The sequence below is a fragment of the Diceros bicornis genome, chromosome 10 (assembly GCF_020826845.1).
Source record: "Diceros bicornis minor isolate mBicDic1 chromosome 10, mDicBic1.mat.cur, whole genome shotgun sequence".
NCBI classification, from domain to species: Eukaryota; Metazoa; Chordata; class Mammalia; order Perissodactyla; family Rhinocerotidae; genus Diceros; species Diceros bicornis.
The window spans coordinates 78,317,655-78,340,830 of record NC_080749.1 but is presented as its reverse complement, the minus strand read 5'-3'; the positions used below and the strand labels follow the sequence as shown (position 1 = coordinate 78,340,830).

Here is a 23,176-nt window from a genome sequence, read left to right as displayed (position 1 = left end):
TAGAATTAAGAGTACAGTGTGCTAGACTGGGTTGAGTTACATAAGACATATAAGGAAAGCATTCCTTCCTTTGAACTTACACAAGAGCAGCACAGAAAGCGTGTAAGTGCTAACATATTTGATAGAGGCACCGAGCAGAGGTAGATGAGACCATTATGCATGGGCAAAGGCTTCAACAAGGAGTAATAGCACTCAGTCTGGGCCTAATAGGGTGAGCAGAATTTGACTAGGTGGACGTGGACGGAAGAGACTAGGTCTGCCGAGTCCCCCCACCTTTCCATCTCTTCTTTTGTAGGTGCGAACAATAAACATGTACAATGAAATTGACCAAACACCCTACAAACAGGAGATTAATGCCAAGAACCTGATCCAGTGTTGGAAGGAATGTATGGCCAAGTCTTCCTACTCCCTGAGGAAAGTGGCTGTAGAAAAATTCAACTCGGAGAATTACTGGAAGAAGAAAGGGCTGGCCATCATTCCCCTGAAGTTTCCTGTCGGCCTTGGCGCAGTTGCTCTTGGTCAGGTCAGTTCTCCTAACAGACACATCAAAAGGCATTGAGGAAATTTCCATTACTGTGGAATACCATATGGTTGCAATGCCTGATTGTCACCCTCACCAAAGTTGTGCTCAGTCGAACTAGCTTTTCTCCAGAGGAGATGATGGCTCCTTTGCCCCCGTCCCCAGGGTTGGTGACAAGCATTCTTGGGGGAAATCAAGAGACCTGGTGTCTACTCCTGGCCCTGGCATTAAGCAGCTGAGTCAACTCGCTCTGGGCCCCACATTGCTCGAGTGTGAAGTGAGAAGGTGGGAGCGATGGCCACCAAGACTCCTCCTGCAGCCGCTCTGTGATTCTGTGTTGCTGGACCCAGAAATAGAAACAGGAAGCCGCCAGGCATTTGGTGCCCCTCCCCTTTTTGGTGGGTTGTGAACTAAACCCAGAAAAGTAAATCATTTAAATACACTTGTTTAATGACGCTTTTTAGGAGTTTTTTCAGCGTGTGAAATGAAGACTGGAAATCCGTTCTTGTTTAATTTCTGTAACGGATTAAATAAATTCCCTGCTTGGTTGCTAAACCCCGCTTGCTGTTTCCACCTCTTCATTCCTGAATGAAACGTACCCCAAACAGCTGGTGCTCTGCTCTGTTCTTGCTCTTTGTGCAGCAGTGACGTGGGACCCCTAGTATCTGCGTTGTTACACATATGTATGTGTGTACTCACAGTGAGGCATCATCCTTGTTTTCCGCAGTCTCCTGGGTCGTCTCCACACCCCCCTAGCTTTCCAGGGGTAGACTTGACAGGAGGCACGTTCTTATTGATTGTAAAGCACGTTTAGCCCGGAGTGTGGCTGTTTCTGACTACAGCAGCCTTTAATTCTGTTAGTTTCGTTCCTTCTGGATCCCCGTGGGGAGCTCTACAGTTAGATAAGACTACTCCCAAGTTCCCCTCCAAATCTAACTACTGTCGTTGTGTGCCAAGATGATTTAGAGGGGCTTAGCTCAGTTTGCAGGAGGACATTAATGCCTATCTGTCCCACCTTATTTGGACAGATCCCTACAGCCATGGGAATATGTGTTCACATAAACAACTCTTCCCCCTCTGACCAGCCTGTCTACACTTAACATTGCAGCGACCCTCCTCCAACAAACCCCAAACCTAGATTGTTGTCCACCTGGGTCAGAGGGATCCTTGAAAGCACCAGTGGTCTCAAATGCCCACTGAGGAAATAGTAGCTTAAGGAGAATCGTCCTGCCCCAGACTCAAAGTCATCCAGAGACAACCTGGCCTCTTGTGGGGGGATCACGAGGCAGCCCCTGCCCTGCTCTGCTCAGCCCCCTCAGGGCGATGGGAGAAGCGTCTGTGTATATGTGGGCAGTGGTGGAATGGTGGGGATCCTTTCCAGGGAAGATGTAATTGACAAGCATATGATAATATCCTTCAGAAAGATCATGAAACTATTGTCATCTTTTTTTCCTTAGGCTGCTGCCCTGGTTCACATTTATCTCGATGGGTCTACACTGGTGACTCACGGTGGAATCGAGATGGGGCAGGGCGTCCACACTAAAATGGTCCAGGTAAGAATGCAGATATGTGGGTTAAGTTCGGTTGTGTGTTTGTAGACGTGTGTATGAGACAGAAACTGTGGATGTACACTTTCTGTTCCGAAATGCAAAGGGTAGGAGACTTTAGCCTTGACCCCTTAGGCTGTTAGCAAAAACTGGTAAACAAGCCAGTTTTGTAACTGACCCTCCTAAAAATGGGGCAGAAGAGTCTCAGGCTGTCTTATCGCTAAAGCAGGTTGGGTGTCTGTTTGCTGCTTTCCTTTGGATATAGTAACAAGAGTGTTGTCTTTTTTGAACCTTTGCTGGGTAATAAAAAGATGTGTAAATTCTGTTGTGTTGCTTATTTCTTGCCCTTTTTATAGTAAGAACACTGAACAATTAATAAAATAAATCACAATTGATATTTCTAACCAAACTTTACCAATTTTCTTTTGGCTCATTTACTTTAGATAATTAGCTACTGTTTCTATTTTGCTAATCATAATAGTAATATTACAGATTATAGAACATTTGGAAAAGGCAAAAAATTAGAATAATAAAAAAGACCCTGCACAGTTCCAGCACTTCACGATAATCACTCTTTGGGGGTCTTTCCGTGTTTTTTTTTCTTTCTCAAAAAATCACTAACAAGCTATTTATGTAATTGTGTATCCTGGTTTGTTCACCTCTCCTTAAACAGAGTTAGGACTTCCTCCTGTCATTAAGAATTCTTTGCAATCATGCTGTTTAATGGCTGCACGTGGATGTTCGTATAATTTACTTAACCATTCCCGGTTGTTGAACACTTCAACAATTGTTTTTGTACATAAACCTGTGATTGGATAAATGATTATTTTCTTATAATAGATTCCCAGAAATGGAATTACTGCATCACAAAGTGTGTCATAACTCATTTGCCACATATTACCAAATTGTTTTCCAGAAGGTATCCATCTCATTACACCACTAACCAACACTGTATGTTATAGATTGTTAAAAAATCTTAGAAAATTTGATAGGTGAATGATAGTATCTCATTATTGCCTTGATTCGCATTTTACTGATTATAGAGATATTGAATATATATTTTCTTTCACATTATCAGCTACTTGAGAGTTGTCTGGTCGATTTTGGGAGTGAGACTTCAGTGTTTTCCATGTGGGGCCACCAGAGACCTTTGTTCTAAGCCCCTGCACTCTGTGTAGACAGTCTTCTGAAAGCCAATGATGTGGAAGGGCTCTGTATGCCTGTGTCCTTGTCACGTTGTGGGCAAACTCTATTGAGCTATATTGACTGCGGGAAAGAGGAGAATTTTGGATGAGCTGAAGTTAGCAATGCGATGTTGCTCCCAGCACTAAAACAAAGAAGAGCAAAGCAGCAGCTAAGTCATTGTGTTAGCGAGTGGCCAGCACCATTTCCTTCTGTGATCACGCGTGGTGCTGCTGCTTTTCCAAGGCCATTGTCCTTTGTCACAAGAGGCACTCTTTTCCTGGAGCATCTCCAGAAATGTGGATAAGGCATGTCCTGTCTGATAAGGTGGGCTTTGCTAGAATTTGCAGAGTGTGGTGGTAGGAGAGGCCTCCAAGGGGCTGATTTCATGATGATGAAGACGTGCGGCATTTCCTCCTGCTGTGGCTTGGGGCCTCGCCTCCTCTTCCTGAGCTATCGCACATAAGAACGTCAGAGAAAAAGATGTGTGCTCGGGGCTTGGGGTCCAGACTAGCGACAGGGTGTTTAGAAAGAGGAGCTTTCGTGGCTGGAGGAATTCATGGTTCTGTCTGCTTGTCCCCTTCGTGCATGAGGGCTTCACACACCTGCTACCACGTGGGCGTGTGCTCGGGTCTATGACTAGGCAAAGTGCTTGAAAAGAAACTGTCTTCTGAAATCCAGGTGGCCAGTCGTGAATTAAGGATGCTGATGTCTAGTGTCCACCTGCGTGGAACCAGCACGGAAACTGTCCCTAATACAAATCGCTCTGGTGCATCCTTGGTGGCAGATCTCAATGGGTTGGCAGTGAAGGTAAAAATCATGGCAATGGTCTCAAATCATTAACCCATCAGGGCCAAGTACGTGGGTGGAGCTCAGAAGATGCTGAGAATGAATCCGGCTCTTATCTCCCTCCCACTCGTCTCGGTGACGCCACCCCCGCCAGCCTGGACCCAGCCCCGTCTCGGGCCTGTTGGTGCTGCAGCCCCCAGCGGCTCCCCTGAGCTGGAAATGCCCCCTCTTTTCTCCCTCCCTCCTGATGTCTCACTGCTCATCAGGTCAATTAACTTCTACTCAGAAATGTCTCTGTGTCTTTCCACTTCCCTGTGGCGGTTACACGGCAGCTGTGACCCAGACGCACACCTCTGGTCACAGCCTTGCGATGACAAGCCAAGCGTGCCGCCGGGGTGGGCTTTCCAACAAGGTAAATCTGCTGTGTTTTAAAACAGTGACTGGTGGTTTGTCAACATTTTTTCTGTTAGGTTGTGACCTCTCAGCGTGGCTACAAGGCCCCCCTCCCAGGTGGCTGTCCTTAAGACCAGCTCACCCATCCCCCCACCCCGTGAAGCCCTCACATCACCTCCTACAGGGCTAGTCTCCTCTTTCTCCGTGTGCCCATGGGCTCTCAAATAAGCTGATGTAATGGCACAAATCATGCGGTTTAGGAATTGGTGTTTGCATGAAATGATGATCATAATTTTAACTAAAAAATAATCCCTAGGATGCTTGCCAAACTCTTCTAAAACGCCTTGAACCCATCATCAGCAAGAATCCTCGTGGCACGTGGAAGGATTGGGTGAGAATTGCTGTTGCTCTGTGTTTCATGTCAGAAAGAAAAGGAGGGGGAGAGTGAGAGGGGTGAGAATTCAAGATCAGTAGGACAGGCTTTGAGAGGCACCACCGTTACACACGGATGAATAGGGGTCTCTGGCTCTCCACATGTGAGAATATAAGATGGTGCAGGAAGTCTTGCATCTAAGAAAAGTCTCTATTAGAGGAAATGCTGCTTCTTCTGTCTTGTTTTAAGCAAGAGTTAATTAATGGTTCTTCCTATGGAACCTAGGTATTTTCTAGATAATAGCTGTAAATCTGTTTGTTCTCCTTCTTTGGGTTCCACTGTTTCTAAAATGGGAAGACAACACCAGCATCATTCTATAAAAGTAAAAGTCATGTAAGTGCTCATTTAGAAATAGGAGACCGAGCCATTGGGCGTACATTCCACCAGCAGTGGGCACTGAATGGAATGGAAACACTCAACTGTTTCTTTGGATCTACTTGCAATCTAATCTGCTGCAGTCCAGTCTATAGTGTAGCACAGCAGGAGTCCTTTATTATGATCAGATGCATTGAGCGATGCTGTCACTGCAAGCAGTGAACCACCAGGCCTGTGGAGATGGAGAATGCTGGGAGGAGTAAATTGCTCCTGGTCCTTCCTAGTTATGACTACTGATGGCTTTCTTGAACAGATAGTAACAGTACAATTGAGGTCTGGGGTGGTTCTTACTCTGAACATGCTCACTGCGTCACATTCACTCTTCTTTCACAGGCGCAGGCCGCTTTTGACGAAAGCATTAGTCTCTCGGCGACTGGATACTTCAGGTACAGAGACCCTTCACAACATCCTGTGGAAACCAGCGGTGGGCTCTGGAGGAAGAGTTTCACTTCCGTTTGTAGTTTTGGCAAAAACTAATTTGTACCTTCAGTTAACCCACTGTTAGAAAGAACATTTGGCTGCTACTTAATCCAAATATCCAGAAGGGTTTTTGTTGGGAAAAATAGGCGTGCAAATAAAATGCAGCTGAATTGATGATTCAAGTTGTAGTGGGCAGTTCTAGAGGGTTCTCTGGGGTTGGTGCTTGGAACCCACAGCAGTGGTTGACCTTTTGTTGGAAACTCGGTGTATCCCTTAAATTAAGAAACAAAGGTGAGGAAATGCAAATGAAACCCATAATAAGATAGATACCATTTCACGCCGTCTAGATCGGCAAAGAATAGCAAATTTGACAATAACCATGTGTTGTCAAGGTGTGGAACAACTGGAACTCAGATGCTTTGGGAAACAATTTATCAAATTATTTTAATGGAGAGTGAAGGCCATCAGAGAGCAGGGTGATACGGAGAGTCTTACCTGATTTTGTCACTTTGCCAATTGTCCTGGGAGTCCCAGGGCCCTGGCTGGCTCTCAAGAGTAAGCGCCGGAAGCATTGTTCATGGCTCCCTACAGGCTGGGGGGAGCAGAGGAGAGCAGGGTGGAAAGGGCTGGCGAGCTGCTGGCCTGTGCTCCTCTTTTACCAGCTCGTTCACTTGGTGTCCTTAGAGGAGAGCTGGGAGCAGAGCAGGCCAGGGAGACCAGAGCAGTGGCAAAGAATGAGAGGCAAGGGCCTGATCCTTTACTCAGAAGCTGACTCCTGGAGCCGGAAAGACAGAGGAAAGAAAGACAAAGGTGGGCAAGTGTGCACCTTTGAAGTGGTGTTTGGTGTAAGATGCAGGTTGAATTCCCCAAATCTGATGACAACAGGATTACATGATCCACTATTAGCCGAAAGCAATAGGACAGATAATCATACAGTCAGCAGCTAACTTCCAGGCATAAGGAGACATTGGTAGGGAGCGATCGGATACTTTTATCAGACAAAGCAAGTTTACTAAGATGGAAGTAAATATATATTTATTCACAGGGTGACTGCGTGCATTATGTGCTGGCCCATCATTGCACAAGTGTCCTCCTCTGCTTTGCTGGGCATAGAAATTGAGCACAGCCCCTAAGGAGTCTGTTTAATCATCATGGTCTGCAATTATGGGACTTGAGCACTTAACAACACTCCTCAAGAATTCTGTTTCCTCCAGGGGTTATGAGGTAAACATGAACTGGGAGACAGGCGAAGGCCATCCTTTCGAGTACTTTGTTTCTGGAGCTGCCTGTTCCGAGGTGGAAATAGACTGTCTAACAGGTGCTCATAAGGTCAGTACCAACGGGGAGGGTCTTCGAGTTGTGCCCTAGATACACCTCAATTCCGCATTTGCCATCAATCTGTGCACCATATAAACGCCATGTCTTTGGCCTAGGGGTAATTTCTCTGTGTCCCCAGAAGGAATAGGAGCTCAGCAGTTGCCTTGGTGCCATGGTTACTTCCATGGAAAATACCAGTGTCCTCTCTTCTTGATTTCCCTGGTGCTTTTACATGGAATCAGGAAAGAGACCGCTTAAAGGAAGAAGCACAGCCTAAAGGGAGCTTCTTGTAGACTGCTGGGACAACCAGAAATCCTGACTTCTTCTGTGAGCTGCCATCATATGACCTTCTTAGAGGAGTTCATGAGCATATCTGCTAACAAGGACCACGGGCCAGCCCGGGAAAGGTAGTGGCCAGCTTTCGATATCTTTTATCCAGCTAGGTCCTGCTCTTTTTGTTTTAAGAGCATCTTTATGCTTTTAAAGGATGCTAGGAGGAGACGCACACACAGACTCGTGCTCACACATTCCTCCTTCATGGACTCATGGAGTTTCTCCTCTTGTAGCTGAGGCTTTGGGGGTAAACGAAGCCACTTAACTGGCCACGGTCAATAATAGTAAATGATCGTCAATACGTTAAATGAGACGGTGATGCCCTCACAGCTGTCATGTGATTATCTGTCCAAAGACCTACCCAGAAGGAAGCTCTAGTTCTTGGTATTTCCAAACATCCTTTGTGACTACATCTTGCAATGTGATGAGGTGTATGTGTTCTTTTAATGTGTCTCCAGCATGTATGTTTTTTAAACTGTCGTCAGCCTAATCTTTCAAATTATCTACACCTCTATTGAACCTGCCCGCTCAAGAATCTGCGTTGTCTAGATTCTAACTCAGACCCATCTCTTTGGGGAACCTTGGACAGGCACAAAACAGTGATCACTTTAGGCATGATTGTCACGCCAGAGCAGCTGTGCTGTGTTAGGGAGTATAGTAGAAAGTTCTCTCATGCTGTTTTCTGCATTCGTTCTCCTTCAATGAAAAAGTTGGTGAAACTTACTCATTTGGGTTTTCTATATGCCCTTGTTAAGATCTAAGAACAAGGCAATAGTTAGCCTTGGTATGAAATTTTAAGGTGTGTTCTTATAACTTACTTAAACAATCTTAAGAGATGTATTAAATAGTCTTATCAGATGCCCTCACAAAAGCTCGGTCTGTAGCTTGGATTGGGTATCACCCCTAGGCAAAACGGGGCCCTGCCTGGAGACTGTTTCTCAGTCATTCTCCTCATGTTGACAGAATTGCTCTCATTCCTGCAAAATTTCCCTTGCTTTGAACTTACAGCTATATATTAGTTATCTATTGCTGTGTAACAAATTACCCCTAAACTTGGCAGCTGAAAATAGCAAATGTGTGTTACCTGACACCATTCCTGAGGGTCAGGAGTCTGGTGTGGCTTATCTGGGTGATTCTGGCTCAGGATTTCTCATGAGGTTGCCATCAAGCAACCATCTCAAGGTGGCTGGAGAATCCGATTCCAAGCTCCATCACACGGCTGTTGGCAGGAGGCCTCAGTTTCTCGCCGGCTGTTGGCCAGAGGTTTCCACTCTTTACCCCATAGACCTCTCTGTAGGTTGCCACAGTGTCCTCAGGACATGAAATCTGTCCCTTGCCATGTGATTTGGTCCAAAGGAAAAAGAGAGAAAGTATGAGCAAGTGAGAGAGCACCCACGACAGAAGCGACAGAAGCCACAGTCTTTTATAGCCTAGTATTGGGGTGATGCACTGTCACTTCTGCCATATCCTGCTGGTCACACAAACCACCCTGGTAGAGTGTGGGAGGGGGCCACATAAGGGTGTGAATACCAGGAGGTGGGGATCCTTGAAGGCCATCTTGGAGGCTGGCTACCACAACCTGGAACATCTCTCTCCAGCCCTCTCAAAAGACAATGACAAATGGTTGTAAGTCCACAGCTTTGACACAGAAGCTTCACTAACACTGCAGCCTTGAGAGCACCTGCCCTCACCTCCAGCTGAGGCCACTGGTCTCCTGGAAAGCCAGCCTTGCTAAATGGTGTCAAAGAGAACTTGACAGTTTTCACCGTGTCTTTAAATAAGAGAGGGGAGTGCCTGAGGTTTTATTTTAGTAAAACGTTCTGGATCACTATCGGATTTCTTAAGAAAACTGTTTGATGAAAGTCCCAGATCAAATAAGGAAACTCTCGGGTTTCCTTTGTTCCATTAGTGACCGTAAGTAGAATCTGTTTGCCATGGCAGAAGCCACTATGTCACATAAAAGAATGACAGACTTGCTGGAGAGCAAAGGTGTTACCAGCAGCCTGGCGGGGCCTGCTGTATTCCTCCTCACTTGTAGGTTATCAGGAAACTTTTGGTCACCAAGTTGTAATGTCACGTTTATTTTATCTTCTGCTTTAAAAATGAAAAATCTAGAACGGCAAATAGCAGTTGAAGGACATTTTTGCTGATGCACCGAGTTCTGTGGTTCAGTAAACGTCACCCAGCGCCTGGACTCTGGCTGTTGGGTTGGGTGGGAGCCACAGTGTTTCTCAACAAGGGTCCTGAGGGCCATCGACGTTTTCTCTGTCATGTTATGTCTGTTGTTGTGGATTAAACTCAATATGTTGCATCGCTTAGCTGGACTCAAAGTCAAGTAAATATTTTTCTCTCCTATTGTTTCCAAGAAAAAAGATCAGTGCTTAAGCCAGTGGATTATTTATATGTCTTTGACAGTTATACATAATAAACTTTGTAAGACAATAAAATTTTTGTTGCTTCTTTCTCCTGAAATATAATGTGGCCCAAAGAAAGATTCTATACCAAGGTCATCCTGGCAGGAACTGTTTCTCAGCTTTTCTCCATAAGTGTATTCATTAAAATAAACATTTTTTGTTGTTGTTGTTACTAGAACATCAGAACAGACATTGTCATGGATATTGGCTACAGTATAAATCCAGCCCTTGACAGAGGCCAGGTATGTACACTGATCTGCCTCCTTCCTCTCTGTAAAGCCAGAGCTGCTTTGGGATCTGCAGGGAAAACCTTCCATCCGGCTTGGTCATCATCGTATCTTTCTACCCTGTCATCAGAATCTTTCTATTCAGGCCAGCCACAGAACTCACACCTCTTATTGTTTAAAATTGGGCAGGAAACAAGGGTGTTTTAGGTAGTTTTTGAAGAAACATACAGTCTGTGATTGGGGAGCTTGAACGAGGCAAGACTAAGCCTGGAGGTGACAAAACGAGCCCACACCTTGGTGTAGAGCCAGAATGTTGTGCTGAGCGCCGAGCCTTGGGCGTGTGACAGACTCGAGCTTCGAGGAACGTACAGTTGGGCTGGGGTAACAACGTCACACAGTTACAGCAGTAGCTATTGGTAGGTAGTCTATTTTGGCTGCAGGCATTTTTTATTTAAATTTGAAATAATTGGCAAGATTGAGAAATCACAAGCTGTTTTACATACATATTCAAATGTCTAGCATCTCTTGGGACACAGCAAGTTCACTGGAGCTCCATTACCAGGGGACAAGTCAACTGGCTGCCTCTTTAGAGAGTCATGCGCTCCTTCTGGGACGCAGGACCCACCTGGAAGCCTCACTCACTGCCTTTTCCTGCCCGCACCTGTGGGCCATTCCGCTCACTACCTCCATTGAGAACATAATGTGGGGCAGTCTCCCTCTGATCTCGCCTGTGTCACTGGAGGATGGGGAGAAGGTGTGGGTTGGAGAAGTCAAGCATGCTTCAGGGAGGAGGTGGGCGTGGACAAGGGAGTCAAGGAATGAACAGGGAAAGGCTTTCTGGGTGGGAGGGGAGTGGAGGCACCAACCGAGGAAGAGGTGAAGTGCAGCACCTGTGTGTTCACGGCTGAGGAGAGGGCTGATGGCAGTGGTGAGCGCCTGTGTCAGCGGCGTGGCCGTGAGGCTGAGGGGGAGAATGAGAGAGGGCGGGTTGGTGGAGGCTCTGCGAACACAGGCACCTAAGTAGTTGGAGGTGACTGGCCCGGGGCGTGGTCTGGACTTTTAGGAAGATTCCTCTAACCTCGTGGTAGAGAAGGACATCCTGCCAGTAGACAGAAGTGAGGATGGAGAGTGGGGGTGGGGGGGCACTATGGTCCCGGGAAGGAAGTAAAGGAAGAAGAGACCCAGAAGTCAGAAAAACGAGTGGAGAGGTAATTTTGGCCGCGTGCAAACCTCTGAGAACCGGAGCATTTTAAAGCTGTAGTGGAAGCTTAGAGAGCACACGGTTCAAACCCTTCCTGTTACAAGCAAAGAAACTGCGTCCAGAGACGTGAGGCCCGCCAGCTGGGGAGCAAGGATGGTGGATGACAGGACCGGATTCTCAGCCCTGGGAGCCTCTGTGCTCGGGGCTGTGGGCAGATCCGCAGAGAAGGTGTCGCCTGTCCCCAGGCAGGAAAAATGAGGGCGTTTGGGCTCCAGGCTATAATTTTAGTGCAAAACTGAGATTCAAACTCAAGTCTTCTGACTTTGAACTTAGCGTTGAATAAGTTTAGAAATGCTTTTCAGTAAACTTTTAAGTAAATTTTCAGAGACGTGCTCCAAGACATGCTGAAAACCCTCTTAAATGGTATTTTAAAAATTCAAACAAACAGCATGAAGTGAAGTGCTACTGTTGCTATATTTTCTCATCTGTGGAAATTGTTGTGTTTTTTCTTCCTTCAGGTTGAAGGCGCGTTTATTCAAGGCATGGGACTCTATACAATAGAGGAACTGAAGTATTCTCCTCAGGGTGTCCTGTACACCCGTGGTCCAAACCAATATAAAATCCCAGCCATCTGTGACGTCCCCACAGAGCTGCACATTTCTTTTTTGCCTCCATCTCAAAACTCAAATACCCTGTATTCGTCTAAGGTAAGCTGTGCTCGAGGAATAAATGCATGTTTGTGTGATATCTGTGTCGGGGGGCGGTGGGCTTCATTCATCTCTTTGTTGTCTGGGGTTTTTACCAGGATTATAGAAGAAGAACCCCTATTAAACATTTTAATTAGGAACTAATTTAACAGCATTATAAATTAAAAAGAAATTAATCCATCTTAGACCCTAATATAAACTACTGTTACCATTTTGCCTGATTTTTTGTTTTGCAATAATCATCTTCACAACCATATCTGCCTTCTCCATTTGGGATCATTTCCTTAAGCTGGAATCCTAAGCATGAGAATACTGTGTTAAAATGTTAAATTACTTTGTTAAAGGAAACAGTTGCATATGTAATATTGAATGTTTTATGTATGCATATACACACATATGTACCTATAGATTCACATCTCCGTATATATACATGCATATACAGAGAAGGAGAGTCACAGTTTAGTTGACTTGTTCCCTCCCAGGGTTTGGGTGAGTCTGGGGTGTTCCTGGGGTGTTCAGTGTTTTTTGCCATCCATGACGCGGTGAACGCAGCGCGACAGGAGAGAGGCCTGTGCGGACCCTTGAAGCTCAACAGTCCACTGACCCCGGAGAAGATTAGAATGGCCTGTGAAGATAAGTTCACAGAAATGGTACGTTCTGCTCATGAAATTCTAGATTTTTGTCCCCTGTCCTTGTGGTCAGTGTCATTAACCCACCGTGGTGGCTTTCCATGGAAGAAAAGGGCATTTGAGCAGGAGAAGAGCAGAGTGGCCCTTGGATTGCATTTGTCATCAGCCCGTCCCTGCCCGGCCCACAGTCGGGCTCAGGTCTACAGCATTTGGAGAAAGAAAGTTATTCTTCATTCATCAGTTGTGTCTTTCTCCCTTGTTTTGATCCCTTCCCAGAACACCTTGGTCAGGAGCAGAAGTTCAGGAAGTGTGCTCTGAACCTAAGACCCCCAGGCCAAGAATATGGGCCGCTCCACCAGTCTCTCTCCCTCCACCACAGACAGGCACTGGGAAGGTGTGGGCAGTTCCTGGTTTGAACACGGAGTGGGAAGGGCTGTCTCTGGCCCGACCCCAATAGCAGGAGTCCCTCCTGTGACACCGCTGCCGAGAAACGTCTCAGCTGCCCTTGGTCATTTTCAGTGACGAGATTTTAACTGTGGAGGAAGTCATGATGATCACAGTGACCTCTCTGACTATAAACAAGTCGTTCCTTCTACTGGGAGTAGAGCCCCTGTTACACACCCTCCTATGCTGGCTCCTTATGGAGCCCCCTAGCCTTTCCTAAGCCCCATGAGTCACCTCTTCACTCTGGAGAAACACAGAGACTGACTCCACTTTTCACTTGTCCCCCTTCAAGGGTGAGATGACCCTCGTAGCTGCCCCCCTCCGGTCCTCTCCTGGATCCCTCCACATTCTCAGGCTGCCCTTCCAAGACCTCCCATTGTCCTGGGTGCCCATGGGAACTTTTTATCCTATTCTATGTTTTGCTACTTTTCGCCTCTCACAAACATTTTCCAAGTTGCAAACATCCAAATTTGTTCTTTTATTCTAGATTCCAAGAGATGAACCTGGATCCTATGTTCCTTGGAATATACTCATATGAGTCAAATACAAACTTCTGAGAAAAAAGGGGTGACTTTTCCAACACAGCAATCTGTCCGGTCTCTGCACTATGAGATGCTAGATCTGAAGGACAAATTTCATAGTTCCGAATCATTTCACAGAATATGGCTTTTATATGACACTGATTTTAAATGTTCCATTTAAATTTGATAGATATGCTTAAGTGATTTAGAAATCATATTTTAAATGGCATAAATACTAACTGGTTTCCTCTGGAATGATATTCTCCGCTACTCTGTGCCTTAAATCCATCCAGCTGAATGGAATAGAAGAGAATGGCTTGTGTGTGATGTATACTTAGCTTGTATCCACTAACAGAAATTATACTGTCCGCTGAGAGGCAATTTTCTCAATACTTGTATTAGTAGCATGAAATGTAAACTTGTCATTTTCTCATTGTCCCCATCTGCCATCACCCTCCTTTTCTTGTCTGAAGGGATCCTGGCACTGGATCTAAAGAGTCTGTGAGAACAAAGAAAAAAATAAATAAATAATTGGACTTCATCAAAACTAAAAACCTTTTTTTCTGCCTCAATTCACACTAAAAAAACTTGAAAATACAGACCACAGAATGAGAGAAAATATTTTCAAACCATATAACTGATAAAGGTTAAATATGCAGAATACAGTAAAAAAACTCTTATAAGCCAACAGTAAGAAGATAAATTACCCAATTTATAAATGGGAAAGAGGGGCCGGCCCGGTGGCATAGTGGTTAAGTGTGCATGCTCCGCTGTGGCGGCCCTGGGTGCGCAGGTTCGGATCCCTGGTGTGCACTGACACACCGCTTCTCAAGCTGTGCTGTGGCGGCATCCCATATAAAGTGGAGGAAGGTGGGCACGGATGTTAGCCCAGGGCCAATCTTCCTCAGCAAAAAGAGGAGGATTGGCGACAGATGTTAGCTCAGGGCTAATCTTCCTTGCAAAAAAAAAAATTAAAAATGGGAAAAGTGATCGAATAGACATTTTTCAAAAGAAGGTATATAAATGGCCAGGAAGCATAATCAAATATGCTCAAACTCATTATTCATTAAAGAAATGCAAATCTACACCACAGTGAGACACCCAGTAGGATGGCTAGAATCAAACTGACAGACAAGAGTCATGCTGACAAGGATGTGGAGAATTTGGAATCCTTGTCCATTGCTGGGGAGAATGAAAATGGTGCAGATTCTGTGGAAAACAGGTTGGCAGGCCCTCAAAAAGTTAAACATAGAATCATCCTATGACCACTCCTAGGTGTATGCCCAAGAGAACTGAAAACATATGTTCACACAAAAGCTTGCACACAAATGTTCATGGCGGTATTCAGAGTAGCCAAGAGTGGAAGCAACAGAACTATATCGACTGATAACAAAATGTGATAGACAAAATGTGGACTGTCCAAACAAGGGACTATTATTCAGCCATACTAAGGATGGAACACTGTACATGCCACAGCACGACGCACCTTGAACATGTTACACTACGTGAAAGAAGCCAGACACAAAATGCCACATGTGGTGTGAGTCCATCTGTATGAAATGTCCAGAACAGGAAGTTCATAGAGACAGAGGCGGATTAGTGGTTGCCAGGGGCTGAGAGGAGAGGGGGGTGGGGAGGTGACTACTATTGAGTCCAGGGTTTCTTTTTGGGCTGTTGGAAATGTTCTAGAATTAGATAGTGATGAGGATACACAACCTGTGAATATACTAAAAACCACTGAACTGTACACTTTGAAAGAGTGAATTTTAACGTGTGTGAATGACATCTCAATTAAAAAAAAAAGATATGGGAGAGAAATGGAAAAGGTGGGAAAGATTGAGAAGTTGTGAGAATCCTAAGAAATTTATCCTAATGGCCTTCAGTGACAGGACACCTGAAAGGGGGCTACACAGCAAGACATCACCCCTGGACCACTCCATCTCCATTCCCGGCAGAGGGAAGCATCTCCCCTGAGGGGTAGAGGACTGGGACTGGTGTGTGGTCACACTCCCAACTCGGGACCCTTGTTCCTGGGCCAGGGGAAGATGGCAGTGGCTCTTCAATGGGCTCTGACTAGAGACCAAGGTCATTCTCCTCATGGTCCCAGCGGTTACATTAAAGCCCTGTAAAGAGCAGGCTTTCTCGTTGATACCACAGACAACTACGGAGCACCCACCATGCGCCAGGCACGGTCCTGGTCCATGAGATCGCAGTAAACAACCCAGCAAAGATCCCTGTCCTTGTGGAGATGATACTGTGTTCAGGGGAGACAGACAGGAAATAAGTAACATGAGACGTGAGTAATGGTGGGGAATGGTCGATGCTGGTGGGTGCCGAGGGAACGAGTGACAGCAGAGCAGGGCGAGGCCGGGAGCAGGCTGCAGGGGACAGGTCAGGGACGAGGGTGGTGAGGGCCTGAGCCGAGCAGGCACCCGGAGGAAGAGGCTGCTGGGGCGAGAGCAGAGGCCCCGCGGGGGTGCCTGGCCTCCCTGGGGGACAGCACTGGGGCCTGCGTGCCTGGAGCAGGGCTGGGGACGGGGCAGTCACCCAGAACCTCGAGACCCTTGTGAGGACGGAGGCGTTTAATCCGAGTGAAATGCAGAGCCAGGAAGCAGCAGGAGCTGACACCGTCTAAAGACTCATCCCGGTGCTGTGCTGCCACAGGTCATCGTAGGAGGGCACGTTCCTAGGATTCTCGCAACTTCTCCAGCTTTCCCAAGGTTTCTGATTCTTCTGCTTTCTCGCCCTCCTTGGTGGCGCCTCCTTTGTGTCCCTTTTGTGCCGACTCCTCCTCCTCCGGCCCAGGTCTGTGAATGTTGGAATTCCCGAGGGAGCCGAGGGTCCCTCGTCGTCTCGCCCCCTCTCCCTGGCGGGTGACCTTCACCCCGTGGCTGGGGATGACTGCTGAATCTCTACCCGCACTTGGGCCTCTCTCCCTCGAGATCCAGCTCCAAAAACCCAGCGCTTGCCTTTCATTGCCACTTGCTGTCTCAAAGGCACCTCAAACTTAATGTGTCCCAAACAGATCTCCTTGTCGGCACAGCCACCCACGAGATGCTAAGCCAGAAACCGGGGAGTCATCAGAGATGCTCCGTTCTCTCGGAGCACGCCTCTGGTCAGGCCTTAAGTCTGTCAGTCCCACCTCAGGGAAAGTTCTTAGCTCTGCCTCTCACTGTCTTAATTTCCATGGCTACGATGTTATTTGAGGCCGCCGTTCTCTCTCCCCTGACTCCTGCGATAGTCTCCTCAGATCACCCTGCATTCATTCTGCTTCCCCTCCAGACCATTCTCCACAGTGAAGCCAAAGCAACGTATAAATTTATGGACACACGCACAGCACGGTCATGTTTCGCCCTTGCCTGAAACCTTCCAGCGGCTCCTGTTCATCCCACCAGAACACTGTCCCAAATCCCTGAGATGGCAGATGCACCCTGTGAATCCGGCCCTGCCCGTCTCTCCAGCATTGTCCCATGACCCCTCTCTGTCACCACCTGGATTCCCTGTTCCCTTTCTCACTTTGCCCGTGTCGTCTCCCTGGAAGGGCGCTGTCACTCCCACCCCTCCTTATGTCTGTCTCCTGCCACGTAGTGCTTCTCTAATTTAACATGCACACAGATAACTTGAGGATCGTGTCAAATGCCATCAAGCCAGCTCTGAAGCAATAGGGTAAGACGGAAGTGGTACATCGAGAATCAAGCACAAGTAGTGATGGAAGGAACAAGCAAGCTGCATGAGCAGGTAACAAGACCTCCGCCGTCCACTGTGGTTGCTTTGGCCTGTCTCCCCTGGTTCACACCTACGGCTCCACAGTGGGGTGAGAGGTCCCTCCCCCGGTTCACATCTATGGCCTTGTGATGGGGTGAGAGGCCCCTCCCCTGCTTCATACCTACAGCTCCATGGTTGTGTGAGAGGTCCCTCCCCTGGTTCATACCTATTGCTCCATGGTGGGGTGAGGGGTTCCTCCCCTGGTTCACACCTACAGCACCATGGTTGTGTGAGTGGTCTCTCCCCTGGTTCATACCTATGGCTCCATGGTGGGGTGAGGGGTCTCTCCCCTGGTTCTTACCTTTGGCTCCATGTTGGGGTGAGGGGGTCTCGCCCCTGGTTCATACCTTGGCTCCATGGTGGGGTGAGAGATCCCTCCCCTGGTTCACACCTATGACTCCGTGGTGGGGTGAGGGCCTTCCCCCAGTTCATACCTATGGCTCCATGGTGGGGTGAAGGGTCCTCCTGTGGTTCATAGCTATGACTCCATGGTGGGCGAGAGGTCCCTTATGACAAGCTGATGGAGAAGAAAAGAGTCTGAGCTTAGCTCACGAATGGATTGGCTCAGTAGGTGCATATAAGCCAGATATGGGCAGTGTTTGCACTACAGCCCCACTCAGAGGTGGTGAGGAGCATTCTCCCCATGGGCAGAGATTTGCGAAGTGCACCTGGTTATCCACTCTATGTTGAAACCAGAGTGGCCCAAAGTTAGAATATACATAGACTCCTGGGTAGTAGCGAGTGGTTTGGCCAGCTGGGCAGGACCTGGAAGGGGAAAGGTGGAAGACTGGTGACAAGAGGAACACGAATGGGTATATGGGAATGGGCAGGTGAGTGGAGGTTTTAGTATCATGTGTTGAAAACATGAACTATTTCCACATAAACTTAGAAATAACAATGTAGAGAACTTACCTGTCTCCCATTCACAAAGAAAACAAGCTCATCTGACTCCTTAGAACGAGACATTATGCCAAAATAATTGGCTGAAAGTTGTGAAGTTGTGTGGAAAGTGCCCGCGGCTTTGTGTCGTGAAGTTGTGTGGAAAGTCCACGTGAGGGACTCCCTGAGATGCTCCCGTGGGAGGATGGATAGCAGAGGGAGGGAACACCCTGTGCTCCGAGTGTGTTCCTCCAAACAAACCCTGTCTGTCTGGGCTCTCAACCCTCTTACTCCCCACCTTCCTCTGTTACCTCCACTCTCCTCCTCCCCTGGGCCAATCTGGAGCTTCAGTCTCAATCTAGTTCTTACACATGCACACTTCTCCCTGCCCTGGGGTGACCCACTGGGATAAAACGCCTTCTTACAGCCACCAACAAGACCCTTCTTTAGTCAGTGAAATTGAACTAAATTATGAAGACGTAATGCATTCACGTGAGTTCTACGTGTTAAATGTATGTGTTTAGTAATTTGTTTTAAATTACAAAACTAATGCATATTTTTTAAAAATAAAAAATACAAAAGTGTAAAAAGTGAAAATCCTTCTTCCCAATTTTCACTTTTCAGAGTTAATTATGCTTCCTCTGTGCCCATACAGAATTTGCCCATGCATATATGACTCTATCTGTGTATATACATGAATTATTTTTATTAGTTTCTAAAAAGTGAATTCAAACTATTCATACAATTTAAATTTGCTTTTTTTCAAGTTTTTTAGGCTGTCTGTGCCTCCATTGCCTCACCTGTGAAATGGACAGAATAGTATCTCCCTTGGGGTTGAGAGGGTTACATCAGCTAATACACGTAAAGTACTTACAACAGCACCTGGCACCAAGTAAGCTCTGAAGAAATGTTAACTATTCTTATTATTGCCATAATTTATTAAACAGTCTTCTATTGATTTACACTAAGTTGTTTTCCACTTTTCACTATTACAAAAAATGCTGGAAGGAAAATCCTTGGGCTTTAGCTTGGCACATTTGAGCAAATACTTCTGTTGTACAAATTCCTAGCGCTGGAATTCCTGGGTGAAGGGCATGCACACTACTAGGTCCAACTAACTTGCCTTCCAGAATGTGCACTAGTACAACGACTCGTGTATGGTGGAGTCTGCTTCCCCACAGCCTTCAGCAACACTGAGTATTAGCCATGCTTTCCATTTTTCCAGTATGTGGGGGAATGACAGCTGGTAGTGGGCATTTCTCTTGCTATGGTGAGGTTTTCCACTTTGCTACACATTAGTGAATATTTGTATTTATTCTTCTGTCCTTGACTATTTTCTCCTCTTAGATTCTGGTTGGTGGCTGTAAGAAGGTGTTTTATCCCAGCGGGTCGCCCCAGGGCAGGGAGAAGTGCGCATGTGTAAGAACTAGATTGAGATTGAAGCTCCAGTTTGGCCCAGGGGAGGAGGAGAGTGGGGGCAGCAGAGGAAGGTGGGGAGTAAGAGGGTTGGAAGCCCAGAGAGACAGGATTCAGTTAGAGGAACACAGAGCATAATACCAGCTCAACTCAAGATTGACATAAGGGAAGCCATATTGTAGAAAAGAAACCCTATTATAACTTTGAATGACCTCTGGTTGACTAGCCCAGACATGTTCTGTGGATTTTATGGCCCCTCCCAGCTGCTATAAGTTGATAACTTTGTTCTCACGAGTTTCGTAGGTGTCATGACCCCTGAACAGAGAGTCTATGCTGATAGCCATCATCAATGAAAACTGAAAGATCTGGTGTGGCAACTCCCAGTTTGTAACACCAGAAGGTCAACATTCCTAACCCCCTCCCCTATAACTCATCACCTATATAACTGCTGTAAGATCTTCTGCCCTCTTAAGATGGTTTTTTTTTTCGACAGTAGTCGGCCATCTTCCCTCTTGCTAGCAAGCCATAGTAAAAAGTCCTTTTCCTACCACCTTGCCTCTTGAGTATTGGCATGTCTTATGGGAGGCAGAAGAAGCCCCTTGGGTGGTAACAATTTAGCGATCCAGATGGGACATTAAGTCCTGCTCGTGGCCAGCTGACCTCGGACGAGCAACCTGTTGGGTAAGTCCCTAGTGGCTGCCGAGGCTCTCTTTGTCTCAGGGAACTGCCCTTCCTGCTTTCCTGTACTGACGCTGTTTGCCTCTTAATGCTGATTGTGGTAGGAAGAGAAAAAGCTACATATGGTGAGTTGACGGGCTCAATCTGGAATAGGGTAAGTTGCCTTGAGGACTCTCATGAACTTCCTACCCCTCCATCTGGGGTCCTTCCATTTACGGGAGGGCCATCTGAGGTCTAATAGGACTATCTGGGTGTGCACTTGGAGTGGGAACCGTTGTAGGACTTTATACCCTAAATCTGGGAACTAGTTCACTGGTGTCTGTTTTTTCTGTGTCTGTGTCCATGTCTGTGTTGGTAAATAGCTTAAAGTTGGCTGTTTGGAGACTGAGTTTCTTCTCGGTGATTGTAACAAACTCTCTTTAGAAATTACCTTGTTTATTGCAGCCACCTTGGGAAAAGCCCCCTAAAATGGAGATAACTGTAAACAGCTGGCAAGATAACCTGGGATAATTTAAAGTTACAGTGGCCACTTTGGGCTCCTTTTGAGCTTTCGAATCAAGAAAGAAATCTTTAAAGAATCAAAGGCTCCATCCTAGGAAGCGCCCCTCTGGTTTCTGGGCCTGATCACCCCAGTGACCCCAAGTGAGGTGACCTCTCTAGGTGGTTCTGGTTTCCGGTTTCTGTTAATCTTTTTGGGCACTTGGAGTGATTCCAGGTTGGCCTGTGGGTCAGTTATTTGACTGACAATCTGAAACCCTGTTTCGTCTCCTGTCAAGAATCTGTTGAGTACTTTAGGCGCCTACTGAGTCAGTTATGGGGAAAGGAGACCTGTAATTTAGTCTGTAAACTGTCCTCCCAGGGTTGTGTGCCCTGGCACAGGAACTGTTGTTTGTGTGACCCTTATCTTCATAACCCTTGGGAAGAGACCATGAGAGCAAGGCCTGATCACCTCTTTCCCTTCTTTTTCTGTTTCGTTAGTCACCTCTCTGTTGTCACCAAATTGGGGTTAAGTTCAGGCTGGACCTGAGCAAAACCTGGACCTTCTGTAAAATCAAAAACTTAAAAACCTGTTGTCAGGAACTTAACTCTCAACCTTGGCGTGAGAGCCCCGGCCCCCAGCCTGCTCCAGGCTTTTGCCTCTTGCCTCCCTTGCTCGCCTTGTGCTGGCTCAGGGAGTAAGTGCCCGGGCTGAGTGGGACTTGACTAAATCTTACAGCTATATTGACGCCTGCATTTGGGCTCTGCACCCTTCTCCAGGCCGCTGTCAGTGGGACACTGGCTTTACTGCCATGGGGAATGCCCCAAGCATCCCTGGAGACTCATCCCTCAGGTGCATTTTAACTAATTGGAAACACTTTCTATTGGATGGGTTATGCCCCTGAAACTCCATCTTGGGGAAAACTTCAGTGGTCTCTGTGCCTGTATGATGTAGTTGGACAGGCAGATCAACCTATAATGTCATTTGAGTTACAACCCAATTTCTGAGAAATCAAGAGCAACTGTCCTTAAAAAATCCTTGTAAGACTAGAAAAGCAGCTCTAGAGGCATTTCAGATTCCATCCAGTTCCTTTATTTCAGAAAGGATTATCGCCTCGCCTCTCTGGGAACTTATCTAGCTCATCACCAATTCCTATGACTGAAGGAAAAAAAAAAAGCAAAAAGGCCAAAAAACAGCCATAAGAGCACTCTTGCCAAAAATCTAGCATCCTAAGTGTCTTCTCCACAAATATTAATTAAAAAAAGTCTTAAAACAAAATTTGGATTTGTAACTAGGAAGCTTGTATCACTGTATCTGATTTTTGGCAGTAATTTTAAAACCATAGCTGTGGAGACTCTGTGTATATCTGGTTATGTCACAAAATTAACCAAATTTCTTTGTCAATTGCCATTTTGGGGTCTTCTTGTTTACAGACACTTATTGCTTTGCTCTGATGCTTTTGAAAAACATGTTTCATCTTAAGAGAAATTCATGGAAAGGACTCTGACGTTTACTCTGGAGTACAGGCTTCTGATAAACTTTCAGATCATAAAACTGAACTGGGTAAGAATCACAGAACTCAAATAGAGAAACTGCTGACTTCATGAAACTGCTAACAGAAGATTAACATCAAAAATTGATTACACTGGACTGAATGAACTGATGAGAATGATTATAATTTTTATGACTTTTGTTTGAAATATTGCTGATTTTTTTTAATGTTTTGTTTTTCAGATTTAAGGAAAACTTTTTCTCTTTTCTCCTGAGCTAACTATGACTTATGGCAATTTGATAAATTATACCTTTGTAAGCAGGATTGAAACATTTATCTTTTTCTCCCTACCTGATCCCACCAGAATTTGGAAACCCTTAGTGAGTGGGTATTTTCATGGCATTATAGTTATTTGCATAAATTCAGTAAGAATCTGTTCTCCTTATAACAGGACACAATTGGAAATATTGGTTGTATTACCAAAGCTTTGACTGGAATATTATATTTGAGGAAAACATACAGACTCAGATATGACAAGACAGCTTTTCAGAAACAAAGATTGGACTTTATGGAATAAAGCCACGTGGAAATATTGGCCTGGTACCTTATGTACAGTGTTCCAAGTGGCACTTACTAGATAAGTAAAGAATGTCACTTATCTGGCAGGTGGAAGGAAGCTCGAAATATTTTGGAGAACCTTGAGAAGAGAGGAATTCACCCAAATCTGTAGGTATTGCAGGTGAAGTCTGATGACAAATTCCTTTGCTTGGCTTTCCTGGCCTTGAGAGGCCTTTAAAGTTCAATCGGAGATTCCTTATAAAGAGTTCCAGCAAAGCAGATTTAAAAGAGTCTATATGATCAATGCCTATTCTTACTGTACTTATGTAAATAATTGGACCAAGTTTATTGAAACTAAACTTATTTTGCAAACAAGTTAGTTTTAATTTAGCTATCTTTTATAAAATGAGGGTGATTTTAGAGGGAAAAATATATGTTTCACTAGACACTGTAGTACA

General features: G+C 45.9%; 1 pseudogene; it reads left to right on the top strand.

Annotated features, from left to right (window-relative positions):
• Positions 1-13,767, top strand: part of LOC131410472 (aldehyde oxidase-like) — a 58,488-nt pseudogene extending 44,721 nt beyond the window's left edge.
• Positions 13,768-23,176: the final 9,409 nt, after the last annotated feature.